The following is a 7500-nucleotide window of genomic DNA, read 5'->3' as shown; positions in this document are numbered from 1 at the left end:
CTGCGTTCAATCATGTAAAAACAAAAGTAAATGAGTATATGCATATATACGTACAGGTATGTGCATACCGACATCCACCTGTATGTATAGGTGCATATCTGGGTACAGGACATTGCAAACAAACGTAGACGAGAACACACGAGCCACATAGAGAACATTCTACTTCATCAGCTACCCACGTTTTAACACCGGCGTTTCGACGAGCTTCGGGCAGGACGCAACGTTAAAACGGCTCGTCCCATGGATCGCAGATTAAATCTGTATACGCAAATTAAATCTAGCCATGGAGGAATGTGGTGGCGGACGAAAAACAAGACAGGAAAACAAACAGAAGGCTTTACGGCCAGACGAGAAAAATTATGTGTGTATGAACGCGATGAGGCACGGAACCGAGAGAGACAAAGTGGTAGCGTGTGTTACTTAGCGAAAGCCAAGGAAGGAAAGGATTATTGACCGGAAGCATGTGACCATGCCGGTGTAAAGGGAAGAGAGAGAGTGGTAGAGGGAGAAAGAGAGGGAGGAAGTAGAAGAATGGTGAGCAACGAGAGGAAAAAAGAAAAAGAGGAAATACGAGGGGGAAAAAAGAGATACGTAGTAGTAACAGAGGAAGAACAAGAGGGGTAAGGCGAGATACGTAGTAGTACAGAGGAAGAACAAGAGGGGTAAGGCGAGATACGTAGTAGTACAGAGGAAGAACGAGGGGGGGAGAAAGGAAAGAGAAAGAGATAGAGTAGCGTCGGAGGATAAGTTTACGAACTACTTACAATTTTTGTGAGACGCTGCGTTCAATCATGTAAAAACAAAAGTAAATGAGTATATGCATATATACGTACAGGTATGTGCATACCGACATCCACCTGTATGTATAGGTGCATATCTGGGTACAGGACATTGCAAACAAACGTAGACGAGAACACACGAGCCACATAGAGAACATTCTACTTCATCAGCTACCCACGTTTTAACACCGGCGTTTCGACGAGATATATATATAGATTTGGTTTGTAAGATTCTTTATGCGATTCTTTATGGACATGGATTAAACTAAGAACAGTAATGAACGAGGAAAGAACGAATATATAGTACGCGTGTTTATTTGGCAAAAAAAAAAAAAAAAAAATTACCAACCCGAAATACAACAATATATATATATATATATATATATATATATATATATATATATATATATATATATATATATATATATATATATATATATATGTATATATATATATATATATATATATAATTTTTTTTTTCCTTATTTCTTTCTGTGTTCCTTTCAGTTGACGAGCGTAGCTCGAAACGTCAAAGACTTTCTCTATTCCCGAGCGTTAAACTCATACATCCATTTATTGTTTACACCACCTGTCTTCGTCTGTGTTTTTTTTCGTAAATTCTCCCACATATATATATATATATATATATATATATATATATATATATATAGAGAGAGAGAGAGAGAGGTTATGAGCGATAGTGGTGTCAATTAGACCCAGAGATTTCAGGTAATGCTGACTAAGTGCTATGGATAGATCATAGTTAAGCTCCAGATTCGGTGATTATGCGCTCTCACACCGTCTTCGGTGAAGGGATATAATAATTATCCTGGAAACAGCTGTAAGACCTTCTATTTATAAATGTTCTATATTATACACAGCCTTGGTCTTTTTATCTCATTACGAAAAGTAAATCCTTATATATATATTGTTGTATTTCGGGATGGTCATTATATATATATATATTATATATATATATATATATATATATATATATATATATATATATATATATATATATATATATATATATATATATATATATATATATATATATATATATATATATATATATATATAATTTACAACAGCTGTTTAGCTAGAATTTTCTTTATTTAATGCAGCCATAAAGCATTACATCATAATATTTAATCCACCATTATCAGGCAAAATTTCAAACAGGTAAGAGCTTAAACATCACCCTAGACATAGTCAACATTCGTTAGACTCATACGAATTCTTACCTGTTTAAAATCTTACCTGATGCTGGAGGATTGTATATCATAGTGTAATCTTTTATGACTGCAAAAAATAAATGAATAAAATTCTACCGAAACAACTGTCTTAAATTTCAGACGGTATCTGTGTTTAGTTAAAAAAAAAAAATTTCTATCACACAAAGGACTCACTAAGTCGGATCTATGAGTTAAGCTGGATATGGTACTTACGAGTAGCTGTGTGTTAAATAGCTTGCTTACCAACCACATGGTTCCGGGTTCACCTTGGGCAAGTGTCTTCTACTATAACTTCGGGCCGACCAAAGCCTTGTGAGTGGATTTGGTAGACGGAAACTGAAAGAAGCCCGTCGTATATATGTATCCACTTACAGGATTTTGGTCGGCCCGAGTAGAAGACACTTGCCCAAGGTGCTACGCAGTGGGACTGAACCCGGAACCATGTGGTTGGTAGTTACCACACAGCCACTCCTGTATATTTAATATATATTTATGTATGTATATATATATATATAGGTTTAGTTATCAGAAAAGCTAAGATGGCGTGCTGCTGGTGGTAATGGTGGTGATGGTAGTAGTGGTGACGACAGTGGGGGCGGCAGTGATGGTCATGGTGATGGTGGTGGTGGTGGTAGTAAATTTATCGACACACAAAACGACCTCAGTTTGTTTACACCACTTCCGGTACACACAACTGGACCTGATACGCGAAGTTAGTGCCTCACTCTATGTATAGACATATAAATAAGTAAATATAAATAAATGAATATATAGATAAATAAATACATATAACTAAATAAATATAAATAAATAATATATAAATTATCACATCGTAACATCAGCTGTAATTGATTCCATTTTGTTGTTCTTTCTTTCTTTCTTTCTTTCTTTCTTTCTTTCTTTCTTTCTTTCTTTCTTTCTTTCTTTCTTTCTTTCTTAATTGTTTGTTGTCTGATAAAATACTTGGCCGCGCTTTAAATAAGAATACTATCGTTATTTCCGTACAGACTCTTTATCTCCCTCTTACACACACGTATACGCAAACCCACGCATAACACATCCATATACGTAAATAAATAGATAAATATATATATATATATATATATAGTATTCATATATGCATATGTGTATATATGCGAGTGTGTGCGCGAGCGTGTATGTATGATGTGCATATGTACATATACATACACACAAACATACATACATATACATATATATATATATATGTGTGTATGTGTGTATGTATGTATAAACGAGGCTGTGTTTTCCAAAATAGAGGCGAAGGATCTTGTTCAAAACGGGGGCACCAGTTTTCATTAATGTTTTATGTAGTGTTTTTGGTACCGAAAGACTTTCAAACTTCGTATACTTATCTATTTTGTGTTATAGAACAGAAAAAAAATTTTGTATTCGAATTTATTTCATGTAAAAAATTGTCTTATTTCGATAATTTCAACCAATCACTGACAAGTATTCAGTTGTTTACACTTACTACTTTGGCAGTTTAAGCGGTGTAAAGCGTATTTAATCTCCATTACTTCTGACATTTTGCAGACAGGCAACACACGTGTGTTCGTTTTCCCTAACCCTAACCCTAGCCCTAACCCTAACCCTAACCCTAATTGACTTGCTCCTTCCCTAAAAAACCAGGCCTTGTGCCTATAATAGAAAGGTTTATTAGCTACTGCCAATATGCTTCAGCCATTTTTTGACAAGGAAATAATAATTTTATCACCGCCAGAATCGTTTGTTTACGTAGTCAGCACTTAATTTTTACTGAATGGACGTCAGTCATTGGTTGAAATTACAGAAATACGACAACTTTAACATGAGATAACTTACGATGTACGTTTTTTTTTGTCAAGAAGACTAAGAGAAAAAGATGTTTCATATGACACATTCTACCAGTGTCCCAAGTTTCAAAATGTTTCGTTAAGAAAATACTGGTGCCCCCGTTTTGAACAAGATCTGAGGCGAACATCTTTTCCATGTGATCGGCTTGAAAAATTGTTAAGACACTAGGATATTGTCCTACTTTTCTTAACATAAAACCAATGGTAGCCTTAATTCACAAATAAAAAAAAATTATATTCACCAATGCGGCGCTGAGCACTCATTTTCGTCGTTCGACATTTACCGATATATATATATATATATATATATATATATATATATATATATAATCATATACATACATACATACATATATATATATATATATATATATATATATATATATATATATATATAGATATATATATATATATAGAGAGAGAGAGAGAGATACATATAATCATATACATATATATATATATATATATATATATATATATATATATATATATATATATATATATATATATATATATATATATATATATGTGTGTGTGTGTGTGTGTGTGTGTGTGTGTGTGTATGTATGTGTGTGTGTGTGAGTGTGTGTTTGTACACACTGTGTGGCTGAAAAAATTCCTGTACACATGCAATGCATTGTCAGAGCTTAATCGTGGACTCGCTCTCATCCAGGTAACTCAGCCTAGGTTAGTCAGCCATAAGCTTGAATTCAGGTTTATAAATATATATGTATTTGTTTGTTGGAGAGTGTTTACATGTGTTTACTTATACAAAATAAATATACATGCACATACTTCAAAAATATATAATATGCTTATGGGACAAAACGTATTCAATTTCGTTTTGAATTAAAAAATATCACCTGTCACATTCTATCAGGTCATCCCATAAGTTCTGTCCGATTTTACCTTATTTTAAATTGAATGATATTTAATAGTATTTTAGAATGTCTAATTGAGTTAAAAATTATTTTTATGCATTTGTGTACATTTAAACTAATTAAATATTATTTTACAGAATAATAGAATTGAAATTTCTTTCATTAAAACCCTTCCTAATATGGAAGTATCCAAAGACCATTTAAGGCACAGAATGCTTTATGAGTACAAAAAAGGAAACTCTGCAGCCGAAGCGACTCGAAACATACACTCAGTTTATGGGAAAGAATGCTTGAATGAAAGAACTTGCAGAAGATGGTTTGCAAAATTCAGAAGTGGAGATTTCAGCCTTGAAGTTGAAGATCGAACAGGACGTCCAGTTGAGTTTGATGATAAGCTCCTTGAGGTATTACTTGAAGGAAATTCTGCATTATCAGTTGAAGAATTGGCAATAAAGCTTAGTTCAAACCATACAGCTGTTCATCGTCATCTTCAACAGCTTGGAAAGGATCCTTAACTTGGAAAATGGGTGCCTCATGAATTATCCGAAAGCAACCGCAAATCCCGAGTTGACATAGATGGAAGGAAGTCATAGATAACCAGGGAAAGTACATTGATGATTAAATTTCAATTAAATATAATATTTGATCATTTGTTTTCTTTATTAAAAATTCGGACTGAACTTATGGGATGACCTGATACACGAAATGGAATATCTTCCGCAAATGCTTGTCTTAAATAAATGGTAGAAAAATTAGCTACAGAATTCCTGACATCCACGAATAATAGCAAATTCTCAGTTTAGAGATCCTCACAAAATGTCGCCACTTTGAGAAATATTTGTTGAGTCTTTGGAAATTTATACCAACATCTGATAAAGATGCGTTATATATCTCCTCAAGTGATGATGTGTTATTTCCTCTCCTCAAGTTTAACATGCTATGACACAAGGGGTCTTATTTCTATAGATTGTCGTTTATACTATCAAACTCCGCCTCTAACTCACTACACAATATGACAATGAGCAAAATCTGTAAATTAATATATAGTAGTTTATTTAAGATGCCCCTAAACTAGTCATGAATATATGTATCTTTTATCCTAGTTATTTTTCACCAAGTCACGAAATATAACTAACACAACAATAATTAACATATGAAAAGTTATGCTCCCTACCATATTTTGAAATCCTACAGAATACAAGAGACAACGTAAGAAAAACAAAAATGGATGCAATTTTTATGTCACGAATATTCACATATGTTGATTTCATCTTCTTATAACTTTATATAATTTATAAATATAAAAAAATATATAATCTACCTGGATTGAGTAATCAATTATTTTGCTCTACTGTAAGAACAGAGTTCTTTGATTGTGTTCGTGTAAAATAGCTACAGATTAACATATATTCACTCACACACATACATACACACACACATATACACATACTTACAAACACACGCAAGCCCATAGATATTTTTTCAATTAAGGGTTGACGTTTTACGATGTGAAAATTGTAATATCCGACGAGGGTGAAAGTGTGAGAGAGTGAGCGCACGAGTGAGGGAAGTATGGAGAGAGGGAGATGGAAAGAGAGAGAGAGAGAATGAAAGAGAGAAAGAGAGAATGATAGTGAGAGAGAGAGAGAGAGAGAGAGAGAGAGAGAGAGAGAGAGAGAGAGCGAGAGAGAAGGAAATGGGAAAATATGTAAGACTAAATGATGAGTGGCAAAAAAAAACAGCGATAGAAAGATAAACAGCAACGTCACTCCAATCCCGCCTCACCATCATCAAGATAACAAGAACAAGAACAACAACGACAACAACAACAACAACAACATGAATACACAAATATGATGATGGATATTTAGTACGAAATCTTAAGTATAGATTTTTATTGCACCGGATATAAATATTTGGCATGAGTTTAAATGCTGGACTAATCGTATTTACAGCTGTTTTCGTTGTAGTTGTAATAGTTGCAGTAGTACTAATAGCGACTATGATAGTAGTAGTAGCAGCAGCAGCAGTAATAGTAGTAGTAGTAGTAGTAGTAGTAGTAGTAGTAGTAGTAGTAGTGAAGATTGCATGTATATATATGTGTGTGTGTGTATGTATGTATGTATGTATGTATGTATGTATGTATATATATATACATCGTGTGTATGTTATTTGCACCGTTGGTGACGTCCTGTACCCATATATACATGTATATATATATATGGTACCATATACTGCAGTGAATTATTCTCTGCAGAATTGTTTAAGGAAATTTGGCGCGCTAGAGCTGACGCATTTTGAAAATTAACCTCAGTGTAATCGGTAGAACTATGTTCAAGTCTTATTTCATGAACACAATTCGTGTATAGTTCTGCATATTATATTGATTCTAGAACGTCTATGCTGATGAGGACACGGATGTTGTTACGTAAGTAAAACGTTAATGTTCGAAACTGCAGTCCATAGATAATCCTTTATTTTATATTTCTCATTATGTCCTGTTCTGGTGTTTTGCGAAATTTTTCTGGAGAACATTATTTTTCTTTGTGGTTGGGTCGTTGATGACCTCTTTCTAGCATATTGGACGTCCACCTAGTGGTCATCTCTTATACATGTGTAATACAATTTTTTCTGAATTTTCAGATTTCTTTATATGCCAGGCCACTTGGTTTTTAATTGAATTAATATTCAATTTATCACCCAATCTATATAAATATATATACATATATATATATATATATATATATATATA

The sequence above is a fragment of the Octopus bimaculoides genome, chromosome 8 (genome assembly GCF_046866305.1).
Source record: "Octopus bimaculoides isolate indiv1 chromosome 8, ASM4686630v1, whole genome shotgun sequence".
NCBI lineage: Eukaryota > Metazoa > Mollusca > Cephalopoda > Octopoda > Octopodidae > Octopus > Octopus bimaculoides.
Note: the sequence above shows the minus strand (reverse complement) of the source record.